Raw genomic sequence first — 12,471 nt, forward strand, 5'->3', positions numbered from 1 at the left:
AAGTCACAGGGAAGGGATTTTCTAAATGAGAGAGTACACACTTGAGAAGTTGACTAAAACACATTGTACTTGAAAAAGATAGCAATCCTCAATTCTCACTACACCCCCATAGTTGAAACCACCAAGGAATTAAATCAACAATTCTTTTTTTGAAGAACACTAACAATAACCTTATATAAAAAAAGTTTGTTGTAACGAATTGAAAAAACACACACAGACAGATTAGCATAGCATTTGCCCAGACCTAAAGTCTACAATGGACCACACAGTTAAAACAGTCAATTAGAAGCTGTGAACTTGTCTTTGGATTTTACACTTTCATTATCAATTACATCATTGTGAACTTATCCAACACAAGAAACCGAAAAATCAAGAAGAGAGTCAAAACTAAAAAATACTAGTTTTATATCCTTTTGTGACTTTATCTGAATTCTGTTCCTCTTCATCACCAAATAGTAGCCTTTCCTGTTCTTGCTACGTCTATACTATACCCACATATACATTTGTTTACACATATACATGTATACATTATAGAACTGATCCCTATATGAGGAAAAACATGCATTTTTTTTTTTCTGAGAATGGGAAACTCTCACTTAGCTTTATACTTTCTTTGTATTTTTAAAGATTTGTTTATTTTTTTATGAACATTGGGGTTTTGCCTGCATGTACATCTGTGTGAGGGTTCCAGATCCCCTGGAACTGGAGGTATAGAGCTGCCATGTGGGTGTTGGGAATTATACCCAGGTCCTTGGGAAGAGAAGTCAGTGCTCTAGACCACTGAGCCACCTCTCTAGCCCAAGTTTTATACTTTCTATGTCTATTTCCCTGCAAATTTTGTGGTTTCACTTTTTTTTCTTTAGAGCTAGACAGTATTCCATTTTATGTATGTAGCAGAGTTTCATCACCCACTTATGGATTGATGGGATAACTAGGTTGTTTTCATTCTCTTGTCATAGTGACCAGAACAGCAAAAATATCTTATGAATGTGGATTTAACACATTACCAAATAGCAGACAATGAACATTAGTATTACACATAGCCCAAGACTTGCATTTGTCTCTTGGTTTATCTTGCTTGCAACACCATCTGATGGTTGGTGTGTTTCCATCCTCTCCTGTGAGTCCACACTTGGTGAGAGTTCCTCTTTCTCACTATCATGTATTGTTTTTGGTAAGTGATGGGATTCTTCCAGGCTTCTTCTTAAACTTTTTTCTTCTGTTCATTTATATGATTTCCTGGGCATTTCCCTCTACTCCAAGATCCTCGACCATTTTCCCTAGGCGGATGGTCACAAACAGTATAGCCAGCTCCCTTTCTACAGAGCCTCACTAATGCCAACTTTCTCAGAGACAGTTAAGGAGCATCTAGAATTCAATACAATACAATGCTTACCTGTTCACCATCTCAGTATCCACAGTTACCCAGGACAGAAGTGTGAGCATCATATACTCATCTCATGTCTATTAAAACTAACACTGCCCCAGACCAGGGGACCATCTCTGGGTGACCCATTCTTTCCCTTATCTGTTCTATTCATTGTTTAGCTCTCTACTTCCTATTTTATATACTGTCACCTTCTTCAAAGGATATATTGTAGTGTGGTTCCTGCTTACAAGCCTGAAGTAATCAGGTTAAAATGTCAACTGTCATCTTTGCATCCTCCTATCCCGTCCTTCTCCATCCTCTCTATCTTTACCCAGCATACATATATCTTCTATAAATTCTCCTAAAACTCTTTTTAAAGTGTGTGTGTGTGTGTGTGTGTGTGTGTGTGTGTGTGTGTGTGTGTGAATATTAGCAGTAGTAGTAGAAATTAAACCCAGGGAACCTTGCTCATGTTAGGCAAGCACTGCCCATCAAGCTGCACCCCAGACTTCATTAGCCTCTGTAAGTTCCCTAACTGCGTCAAGCATCCTTCTATCTCCAGGCAAAGTAATGTTTTCTTTGCTTGGAAAAAACTTCCCCTCTCCTCCCCTTTCCCTGGTTAATACTCCCTATCCCCTCCTCTTCCCCTAGGCAATAGCTGCTTGTTTTTCACATCACATTCCAGATCCCCCTTACTGTAAGAGTTGAGGATCCCTCCCTTTCCCACCCCAACCCACCCACACTAAATTGAATTAATCAGAATAAGGTTTGCCAAGCAATCTATACTTCCCCATTATAGCCTTTATCATACTTGTGCCAAGAAGTTAGGGACCGTGGCTGACTTGTTTCCTGGTTATCTGCAGTGGTCAGGTTCTTTGCAATAGTTAATAAGTAGTTGCAAAACGAGTGAGAAATCCTATTTTCTAAGTCAGAGATGTGACAAGTGAGTTTGAATGATAGTCTGGTAGCCATAAAGAGTTTCTGATTGAGAATCTTCATTCCTGGTAATGGATGGGGCAATCTCTTGCTCCAAAGAGTGTTAGCTCTTGTTAACTCTATGAGCTTATTAGTTTTATATGTCTTTGTGACCTTTCTTTCTGCCAGAAAGGGATATATACATGTGGCTCTGGTCAAAGGTGTCTGTCCATAGGGTGGGAGCTGGGGAAATACTTGTGATGTGGGTGAAGGCTTTCCCACTGGGCTGTATGAATGGTGAGGGTGGAGTCCAGTTCTTCTACCTGGGTATCCCATTCTTGGCAGAGACACTATATTTTAGAGATCCTATGGGTGAGAGATGTCGGATTCCCTTTGTGCAGCATGCTGTATAGTTGGCACGGCTCTACAAGAGTCCGGCGGGTTGTAACACCCATCTGGTGATGTCTTAAGGAATACACACTTTCTTAGAAGCAGAGCACTCCGTTCTATGAAAGTAAGCAGAGTCAAAAGGGACCTGAGCCAAATGCCTAGCTAATCCCTTTCCCCATATCTTAGTTTTAATTACAAACCAGAGCCTGTCATAATCACTCAGTTGAGGCTCTTGAATAGCTGAAAACAGGGACCTAAATGGGACACACTAGAACTTGACTTCAAAGAAAATGATGCTTCAATCCATCATGTTAGGGGAACTCTGCTAGGAAACAACGTTATTTATGGAACAAACCAGGAAACCATGGTTAGGATCATTGTGACAGGTGTGCGAATGTATGTCGCTCAAATGTCACAGCTGAAAGGCCTAACAGAGATGTGGCCCAGGGACCTCCTGAAGGGACATTAAACTTCAGAAAATGAGAACTTGTCTTAAAAAATGAATCTAATATTATTTTAGAACTCACAGGCCCACAGTTCTGTTCTAGGTCATGTAATCATTGAACAGGGCTGATAAAGACTTTGTATTTTCCCCCTATAAAACAGAGATGGCCAAGGCTCCAAAGGCCAACAGGTCTGTTTGGGAACCCACTGACTTCTAAGAGGTTAAGTAGGCAAAACACAAGAGCCCAGCATTATAGAAGTAAGAGAAAATCACTGGAGTGAGAAGGATGGCTCAAACCCCACCCCTCCAACCCATGCACTAAAATGCCGAACGGTACTCAGTCATGCATGGCTGTGGTGCCAGAATGGCCACACTGAAGGTTTCTGTTCCACTTGCTTCTGAGTCTCTGGCAGCTCCCAGCTGACACTTAAAGGACAAATTTGGAGAAATGTCTATAAATTGTCCCAAGTTTGGTTTCATGAGTTCCCAAATGGGTTAGTAGCGCTAGCTTGCAGAGTTACTGTGAGGGTGAGTTCATAGGAGATAATGTACAAACACAGAATTTTGCACGTGGGACCCAGAGTCAGCACTCACTATGCCTTAGCTTCACTATTTTTAAAATCCAGTCATGACTGCCATGGGGACAGGATGCTTCCTGAATCTTCAAAACAAAGATAGGTATAATGACAATATTTCTGTTCCCTAGCTGGCCAAACCTTAATGTTTCCCAGGCATCTGGAGTGGCTTTCTTAATATGAACAACAAAAATCAAATTTGCAATTCAAGCCCGAGTCTAAGTGCTAATGCATGCGCGTCCTAGATTGTGGAACAGGGGAGACGGCGTTGTTCAGGTTCAAACCAAATACATTCCCAGCTCACCACCTGAAAGGGGATGTGGAGCAGATTTGTTCCCCCGGGGCTTCATGTTCTCCACTGCCGGTCCCTTTTAAGCAAATCTTGATATATATCCATCATGTATCCGCATTTGTGAGTATGAGAAATACAGCATCGAAGATGTTATGCCATGGTTTTTATGTTCAGTTTTGTTACGTCCAAAATAGCAGAGCAATCTTCACATCAATTCTCTCTGTCTCATCATCCTTTGTTTTATGGAAAGGTGGTCTGAAAATCTAATTCCCTCTTTATGTCCCTCATGGGAGAAGGGGCTGTGGGAGGGAGATGCGGAGCCGGCTGTGTGTTTGAGAATCTGACAAGCAGCTCGCTCAGTGAGTGGGAGACTCCTTGGCTGCACACGAGCAATTGTCCTGGGAGTCCCCACTCAGGTCAATCTCAGCTCTAACTGCCTATCTCAACAAGACTCTGGCCCTCTTGCCTCCCTGAGCAGAAAACCTCTTAGTACGCTGTGCCCTTCTGAACAAGCATGGAAGCTTTAGTGAGGCTTAGCCCTCTTGTTTCCATGTTACCAGGCTTACATAGAGATGTTTTCTCCCATTAAGGGAAGCTGAGCTGCCAGGAGCTGAAGTGTGCCGTTCAGCTAATGCCTGTGACAATATGGGTTGCTATCAGGTGTCAAGTGCTCTGGAGACATAATTCCCCTTCCAGAATGCTCTAGAGATGGCCTCCTCTCTGCAGTGTGGCTTGATAGCTGGTGTTTATGTTAAATGACAGGATATATGTGAACTAGAGGAAGCAAGAGAAGAGAAAACCAGAGGTTGAGAGGGACAGAATGGCATGTGCCCGTGAGTGTATTGTGTGTCCCAGATCCATAGTGATAAGAATAGCAGATGGCTGCACATCATTGTTTATTGCAGGCTATCCGCAACAGCCAAGGTATGGAAACAATCTTCCAACAGAGAAATAGATTTTTAAAAACAATGTGATATAGGCCTGGTTAGATGGCTCCGTGGGAAACAAACAAACCTCTTGTCAGGCCTGACAAGTTAAATTTGATTCCCAGGACCCATGCAGTGGAATGAGAGAGAAGGTACCCAAAGACTGTCCTCTGACTTCCACATGTGTGCTGTGACACAGGAACATGGCATATACATTATAACACACACACACACACACACACACACACACACACACACAGAGAGAGAGAGAGAGAGAGAATAGTTTTCAGCCATAGAGAAGAATGGATAAAACATTTGAAAGAAAATAGATATTACTAGAGACTAGCATGTTAAATGAATGAATCTAGTTTGAGAAAGTCAAATATTGCATGCCTTCCCTTATTTGTGGGTCCTAGACTTTATATAGCGGTACAGAAAATCACATACGTGCAGGTGACATGAAGGCAGAAGCAAATGTCTGGGGAACAAAGCAGACAAATGGGAGAGGGGGGAACGAAGAGGGGAGTGCAGGAGATGCTTGAAGTACATCATGTACGTGTATGGGGATGGCCTTACATAGCCTGGTTTAATAAAATAATTTCTGAATGAATTGCTCTGCCTTTTGAGTTACAAAGCACATGTTGCAATGATCACAAAGGATAACGGTTATCCTTACAGAAGACCTTTGAGCCAATGGACTGATGGTTCTACACTGGGAAAGAGAATGTTTGCAGGGAGGTGGAAGGGAATGGGTGTGTGGCACCTGTTTCAAGGTCACCGGCCTCTGCTGACATAGTGAGGTGCATTCCTAGCAGAGTCCTGTGGTGTCCCCTGAGCCAAGGCGACATTCCCTGTAACAAGATCTTCTCTTTAAACTGACACAGTTCCTGCAAGTTCAAAGAAACTCCCTGCATAAGAAATTATCCAGGATCACTGAGCCTGGGAGTAAAGATGGCAGTCCTACCCATAATGATAAAGCTAGGTATGGTGCAGGCCTATACTCCCAACCCAGAGAAGGCTATGGTGGGAGGATGAAGGGTTCAAGGCTAACCTAGGCTACGTACTAAGACCTGTTTAAAACAAAACAAGGAAAACAAAATCAGCTCCCTGGTGGACAACCTGGAAATGAACCAAGGACCCTGCCCTGTGGTCCCAAGGAGTGATTTTAAAAGATTCAATTAATCCCATTGGACAGGACTTGGGGCATCATGAGACTGAACAGTGTTTGAGGCTCACATCAGAAAGGTGGCTAAACCCATATTCAAATTCAAACTCAGTCTGACTCTGTAGTTGGCTCCATGCCCTCATCCAGGACTGGGCCAAGTGTCATCGTACCTTCCTCAATGACATACTCATATGACAAGTGCACAGTACTCCTACTGACTATGCTTTTCGGGAATCCTTGGTTCCACCCCATGCAGTTAAGTCTCAGGCATGGATCTGACTCCCATCCTCCACAGATCACTTCCCCTGCTGAGACAGTCTCCGAAGAATCTTTGCCACAACCACCAGGCACTTTACAGGCAGCTCAAACTTTCTTCTTCCAGTGTGACACTGATCATGCCCTTTCTTCATTCCTGACTCTTCTGAACTGCCTGTGTTCCCCAGCATCGCTTAAAGAGGTACACACAGTCTCCCTGTCCTTGACTTGATCCTCCTCCTACCCCAAGTCCTTTTCTCTTTCTTGCCCACTGACACCAACCATCCCCAAAATTCAGCTACATAGTTACATGAGTATGAGCACAGCATATACCCTCAAATATGCAGCATTCGCTGATTTTGTTGCTGAAACATCAGAGTAACACCAAGAGGTCAGGGGGTCCCATTGGATATGCAGGCTGCAAGGGCTTTCTGTGGCTTGGCGCTATATTCAGTTATTTGTGGTTCCAGCACAAATTATGTTTGCTTTCCCTCTGATCTTTTTGCTTCTGTGACACCCTTCTTCAACTCCTTTTACTGGGCCATCTGGACATCCATCAACTTCTATAGCTGCTCTGACAGCCCCCCCCCCCACCCCATGACTCCTGACCTTGGTAGGGTGACCCTTCGTGTGCTTCCCTGACACTTGGGTACACATTACACTGTAGGACTGCATCTCTTTCCTTCATAAGTGAATGAAAAACAAACAGTTCTCACTTAACCACATCAAGTTTACAGCATTGCTCCTCAGAGCAGCCACTAGAAAATGCTGGGTTCTGTGAGGGGAGCAAACAATTTCTTTTGGCTATCTGAAGATGCCAGACACCAGCTTTCTCCTCTTTAATGCTTTTGAAAACGCCAAAGGCCCAGAGGATCCTCTGTTGATGCTATGAGAGGACACAAGGCAACTTAAGATGAGAAAAATAGTCTAAAAGTCAGAGTCTTTAAGGGGCATTGCCAAGGACATCTCTTCTTCTATAAAGGGCGACTATGCACCATGTATGTGCCTTGTGCCTTACAGCCAGAAGAAGGTACCAGAACTCATAGGACTGGAGTGTAGACAGTTGTGAACTGCTATGTGGGTGCTGAGAATTGAACTCAGGTCCTCTAGACAAGCAGCCAGTGCTCTTAACAGCATCTTTCCAGCCCCACAAGGACATATTTTCACAAACACATGGACCCCAAAGGCTGAACGTCAAATATTCTCAAGAGGCTTCATGCGGTTTCTTTCTTCGTCACAGCTGTCCCCCCCCCCCACCTCCAACCCCAGTACTAGTCTGTGTGACTTTCATTTCTTAACTGTTAGCGACATGACTCCTTCCTTCCCTGAGATTTGGGAATGGGTTCAAATCTATGCTGTGGATGTTAGTGAACTCCAGGAGAGCGTCTTGGTCATTTTGGTCTATTCTGGGCAAACCTGAAGATGACTCACTAGAATCAATCATCGCATGGTTATTCTCTTTCCGTTACTACTCTCTCTGAATAGTAATAAGTCTAGGATCACATGGATGAATTTGGCTTGCTTATTTTGTCTTTGATGGAGTGACCTAGCATACACATGTGCTAGATATTCTCAGTGTGAGGATATGAACAGTATGAAACACTTCCAGAATGTTCCCACTTATGTAAGTACTCTTTCAATGGCTTTAAGATTTTTAGGGATTTGTTTTCCTTTTTTCTGTTTTCTAGCTTTGTTTTGCAATGTTATTTTTAATGCATTTTTGTCAGCATATGCTAATTGTTCAGAGGGGTTTCATGGTGGTGTTTCCATATAGACTTATAATGTACACTTGATCATAGTCAAGGAATTCCATTTTCTTCAGTGCCCCTCCACTTCAGTGGGACTGCGAAGCTGTTAACAAGGCAGATGCTCCGATTCTGCCTCCACAACCTCTGACTTAGCAGCTTTGGGTGGAGGCCAGACTGGGACACAGGGTGGTGGTAGGGCACAGCTATCTAAAGAAATTTAATGAGTTCCTCAAGTTGTCCTGTGATAGCTGGATTAGAATCTCCTGCATTTAGACACTGGGGCCCAGATTGCAGTTACTGTTGAATTCTGATATCCTGGCATCTGTGATTAAATTTTTGAAGACACACACCCAAACAACACAGATTATTTCCTACTTGCTCCAGGGTATCTCATAAGTAGAATCAGGCAACTGTACTCTAGAATGAGATCTTCCACACCTCAGGGGATCATGGGTTGAATGCAAGATTGATGGATTTCCATCATTTTTTCATGAAAAGGTATGTACATATTTTAACACTTTGGGTTTTTCTGAGCATAGTAATATCTGTCATTATTTCCCATACCACACAACCAGTGGGTGGAGGAAGGGCACTATGCATCTGTGCATGCAGTCCTTGCAAATCTCCGCAATTACAATATTAACTAACTTTAAAAACATCTGACAATATAACTACATGCCATAAACATATAGTTTGAATCTAATTGTCCCCATAAGCTCATAGGGAGTGCCACTATTAGGAGGCGTGGTTTTGTTGTAATAGGTATGGCCTTGCTGGAAGAAGTGTGTCACTGTGGGGGTGGGCTTTGAGCTCTCACATATGCTCAAGCCATACCCAGTGAGACAGACCACTTCCTGTTGCCTGCCAATAAGGATGTATAACTCTCTGCTCCTTCTGCAGTACCATGTCTGTGTGCATGCTACAGTGTCCCTCCATGATGATAATGGACTGAACCTCTGAAACTGTGAGCCACCCAACTAAATGTTTTCCTTTATAAAAGTTGCTACAGCCATGGCATCTCTTCATAGCAACAGAAACCCTAACTAAGACACGTACCCAGTACACATAAACTCAGAGATTAAAATTTTGCTTGTGAGGAATCCTGAGTGGTCGTTTCCTGGACCTGTTTGGTTGAAAATGCTGGGTCTCTGGAGGAGCACTTACTTGGAAATTTATGTCTCCATTTTGAAATGCTTCAGGAAACATGGGATTTCCCTCAAACGGGCTTTGCCCTTTGTGGACACCAAAAATATCAAAGAACCTGCTTGGGAGGCCTGTAGGCATGGAACCTGCACCTAGGGCCCAGCACTACCCATAGTATTTCGAGGCCATAGTGTGTTCTTTCCCAATTTTGGAACACAGACACCCAAATCTGGCTGTGAGGTCCTTAATTGGTTAGTTTTAGACTTTTCTAAATATTTTTTTAAATGAATGATAGAATTTTGGGGTATGCTTTTATCCTTTGGTTATGCTTAAATGTGTATTACGTACTTCAATAATGGATGCCAACACACTGGGAGCATTGACAGACAAGGCCCCTGACATTCAGAAACACTATGTCCCAAGATCTCCACGTTTCCGAGTGTGTGTGTGTGTGTGTGTGTGTGTGTGTGTGTGTGTGTGTGTGTGTCCAAATAGGCTCTTGGCTTCTCACAATTGAGGGAATACATTACATTTCACCCCAACCACATGAGTCCCAGATACTCTTTCTATGTGACATCTAAGTAGTTTTCATGAGCATTGATGCAACAATGAGCTGCTTATTAAGACCAAGATGGCATTCCCTACAATCACCAAGGCTGTGTGATTCTCAAACCTCTTCACACAGCTTTCTGCTGGAATATGGAGTTTTTATCAGATGAGTTAATTCATTGTTTAGTAAGTGATCTAAGCTATTGTTGATATGCAGTTTCTAGTTGACTGAAAACTGCCAGGCATCACACTAAAGGCATTATATCTTAATTTTACACATTTATTTTTATTGTGATAGGATCACAATATGGAGCCCTGGCTGGACTAGATATCAATATGTAGGCAAGGTGGACCTCAAACTCATCAGAGATCCCATCTATCTGCCTCTGTTTCCTGATTTGTGGGAGTAAAAGCACACACCACTATATCTGGCCCATTTTTATTTTATTTGTATTTTGTTTGAGACTGGGTCTCATATAGTACAGGCTGGCTCCCAACTGGCTGTGCAGGCAATCTGTCCTAGAACTGTTGATGCCCTGGTCTCAGGGCCTACCACCATCCTTGCCTAGTGCTTTTCATTTGCCACCTTGACTAATCATCCTAATAACCTGTGATGGCTGGGAATGCTTCAGGTTACTCACATTCCCCTCAAAGCCTGTTCTCACCCATTCTTCTCCTGATGACTCCTGCAAAGCCTGCTGACAAATTCTAGGTGTTTTTGAACCTGTCCTGGGGTCGTCCAGGGAGAATCCGCCCACAGCTGAGTCAGATCTGCCTGCTTCACAGAAAGGCCTGGTGATTTTCTACAAGAAAGATGCTGTACCACAGGTTTATCACGTGTTTGTGGAGCAATGCCTGCAGCATGAGCTGGGCAGCACCAGCAGCCAGTGGGTATTTGCATCCAGAGGTTTCCTACACTCAAGAGCTTTCTTAGAAAAAGCTCCACAGGGACCAGCAGCTGCTGTCAAAACCCAGTGAGAGCCCCAAAGGACGGACACACACACACACACACACACACACACACACACACACACACACACACACACACACACTCACTCTGCATTTACTTTTTAAGGACCAAAACAGTATCCTTAGGAGCCTCTCCCAGTAGTTCTTACTAGAAGTCATGCATAAATTTTTTATTCAAGCACACCTGTAGGCAAGACCTTGCATTATTTTCTGAATTTCCTAATGGGATTTTATTTATAGTTGTAAAGAAACAAAGGAGGGATGTGGGGAAGAAGGAAGAGCCATAAGGAAGGGAGGAAACACATGAGAAGCTGAGACATGATCTGTGTCATTCCCAGCTAGAGGCTCCTACACACAAGGAGGGTGAACATGCAGTGCCAGGGCCAGGCAGAGGGTTCTGTTTGTTTTCTGGGAAGGCTGAGGCAGGAGGAGAAACACTTCACAGAGGTTCAGTGCTTTTCTCTCCCTTGGGTTGGGCCCAAGAATATTTTTATTCCACTGTTTACTCAAAACGTCGTCTTTCTCAACGAGGGATTCGCACTTTTGTTTTTAGCCCCTTCATGAGATCCCCTCCTCCCTCTACATCTCTGAAGTCCTGCACCAGCTTAGGAGATGCAAATAGCCCAGAGCTTCCAGATGTGAGGAGACGCTATTGAATAAAACCCAGCACACACTCATCTTCCTTTGGAATGCAAAAGTATTGAAATAGGTCTATTAAAAAAAAAAGATTCCTGTTTCCCTCAGAGGCCAAGAGCTGCTTTTCCTATCGAGCTGTCATTGTGTGACAGGGTGAGTGCACCCAGGCAGCCAAGAATCACCTCCCGATGAGGGCACATAGATTCCCACATTTCCCCCATCACCCACAAACCTATGCCAGTGTGCAATCAACATGATTCTTACTTCTAGACAGCACCTGACTTCCAGGCCCCCATTTCATTGCACACCTTTTCTCCAGACATGAAGGTTGAGGGGCTGGGCTTTCTTTACCAACAAAGGGATTGCTTTACGGCTCTGTCTTTCTGTGTGTGTGTGTATGTGCATGTATGTGCCCTTGTGTGCAGGCCCATGCCTGAGTATGCAGAGGCCAGAGGTTGACACCCGTTGTTATTCTCTACCTTTTTTTTTTTTTTTTTGAGTCTGCAGCTGGGCAATTCTGCTAAACAGACTAGTCCTTCAAGTTCGGGATGGGTGTGTGTTCCTGTTTCCACCTTTGAACACTTGGGTTACTGATGAGCACAGTCAAATGCCCAGATTTTCACAGGGGTGCTGGGGACCAAACGTGGGTTCATAGGCTTATTCAGCAAGCCCTTTAATCAGAGACTCTTTAGACTTTCTCCACCAATTAGGACAGACACAAGGAGGGCCAGGGGGACTTCTCTCTTTTGAGTGAATCCCCATGTGGTAAGATGCCCACGTTCTCATTAAATGGGCGAATCTGAAGGATGAAATGTCCAGCTGGATGACAGTACACACCACCATTCGGCCCAGCAGCAGCAGCCTGGAGCCTGAAGCCTGCCAGCTGAGCCTTCCTGTGTGGGGAGATGCTGCTCAGCTTCATCCCAGCTGAAATTCATTTTTCAAAAGAAATTAGACAGAGGTACTGTTGTTATAGCAACAGTCAGAGTCATTTAGGCACAGTCTCTTTTCCACAACCTCACTGACTTCTGTGGGCAGTATTTCATTTATGCAAGGGGAGTGGCCAAGGCTGAGCCCGCATGGACCCTTTATCA

General features: G+C 43.7%; 1 protein-coding gene across 1 annotated transcript in view; it reads right to left on the reverse strand.

Moving 5' to 3' along the window:
• The window catches only part of Maml3 (mastermind like transcriptional coactivator 3), a 417,172-nt gene that overhangs the window by 169,718 nt on the left and 234,983 nt on the right, over nucleotides 1-12,471 (reverse strand). The gene's annotated exons all lie outside the window — the stretch shown is intronic.

Source organism: Phodopus roborovskii, unplaced genomic scaffold, assembly GCF_943737965.1.
Source record: "Phodopus roborovskii unplaced genomic scaffold, PHOROB, whole genome shotgun sequence".
Lineage (NCBI taxonomy): Eukaryota > Metazoa > Chordata > Mammalia > Rodentia > Cricetidae > Phodopus > Phodopus roborovskii.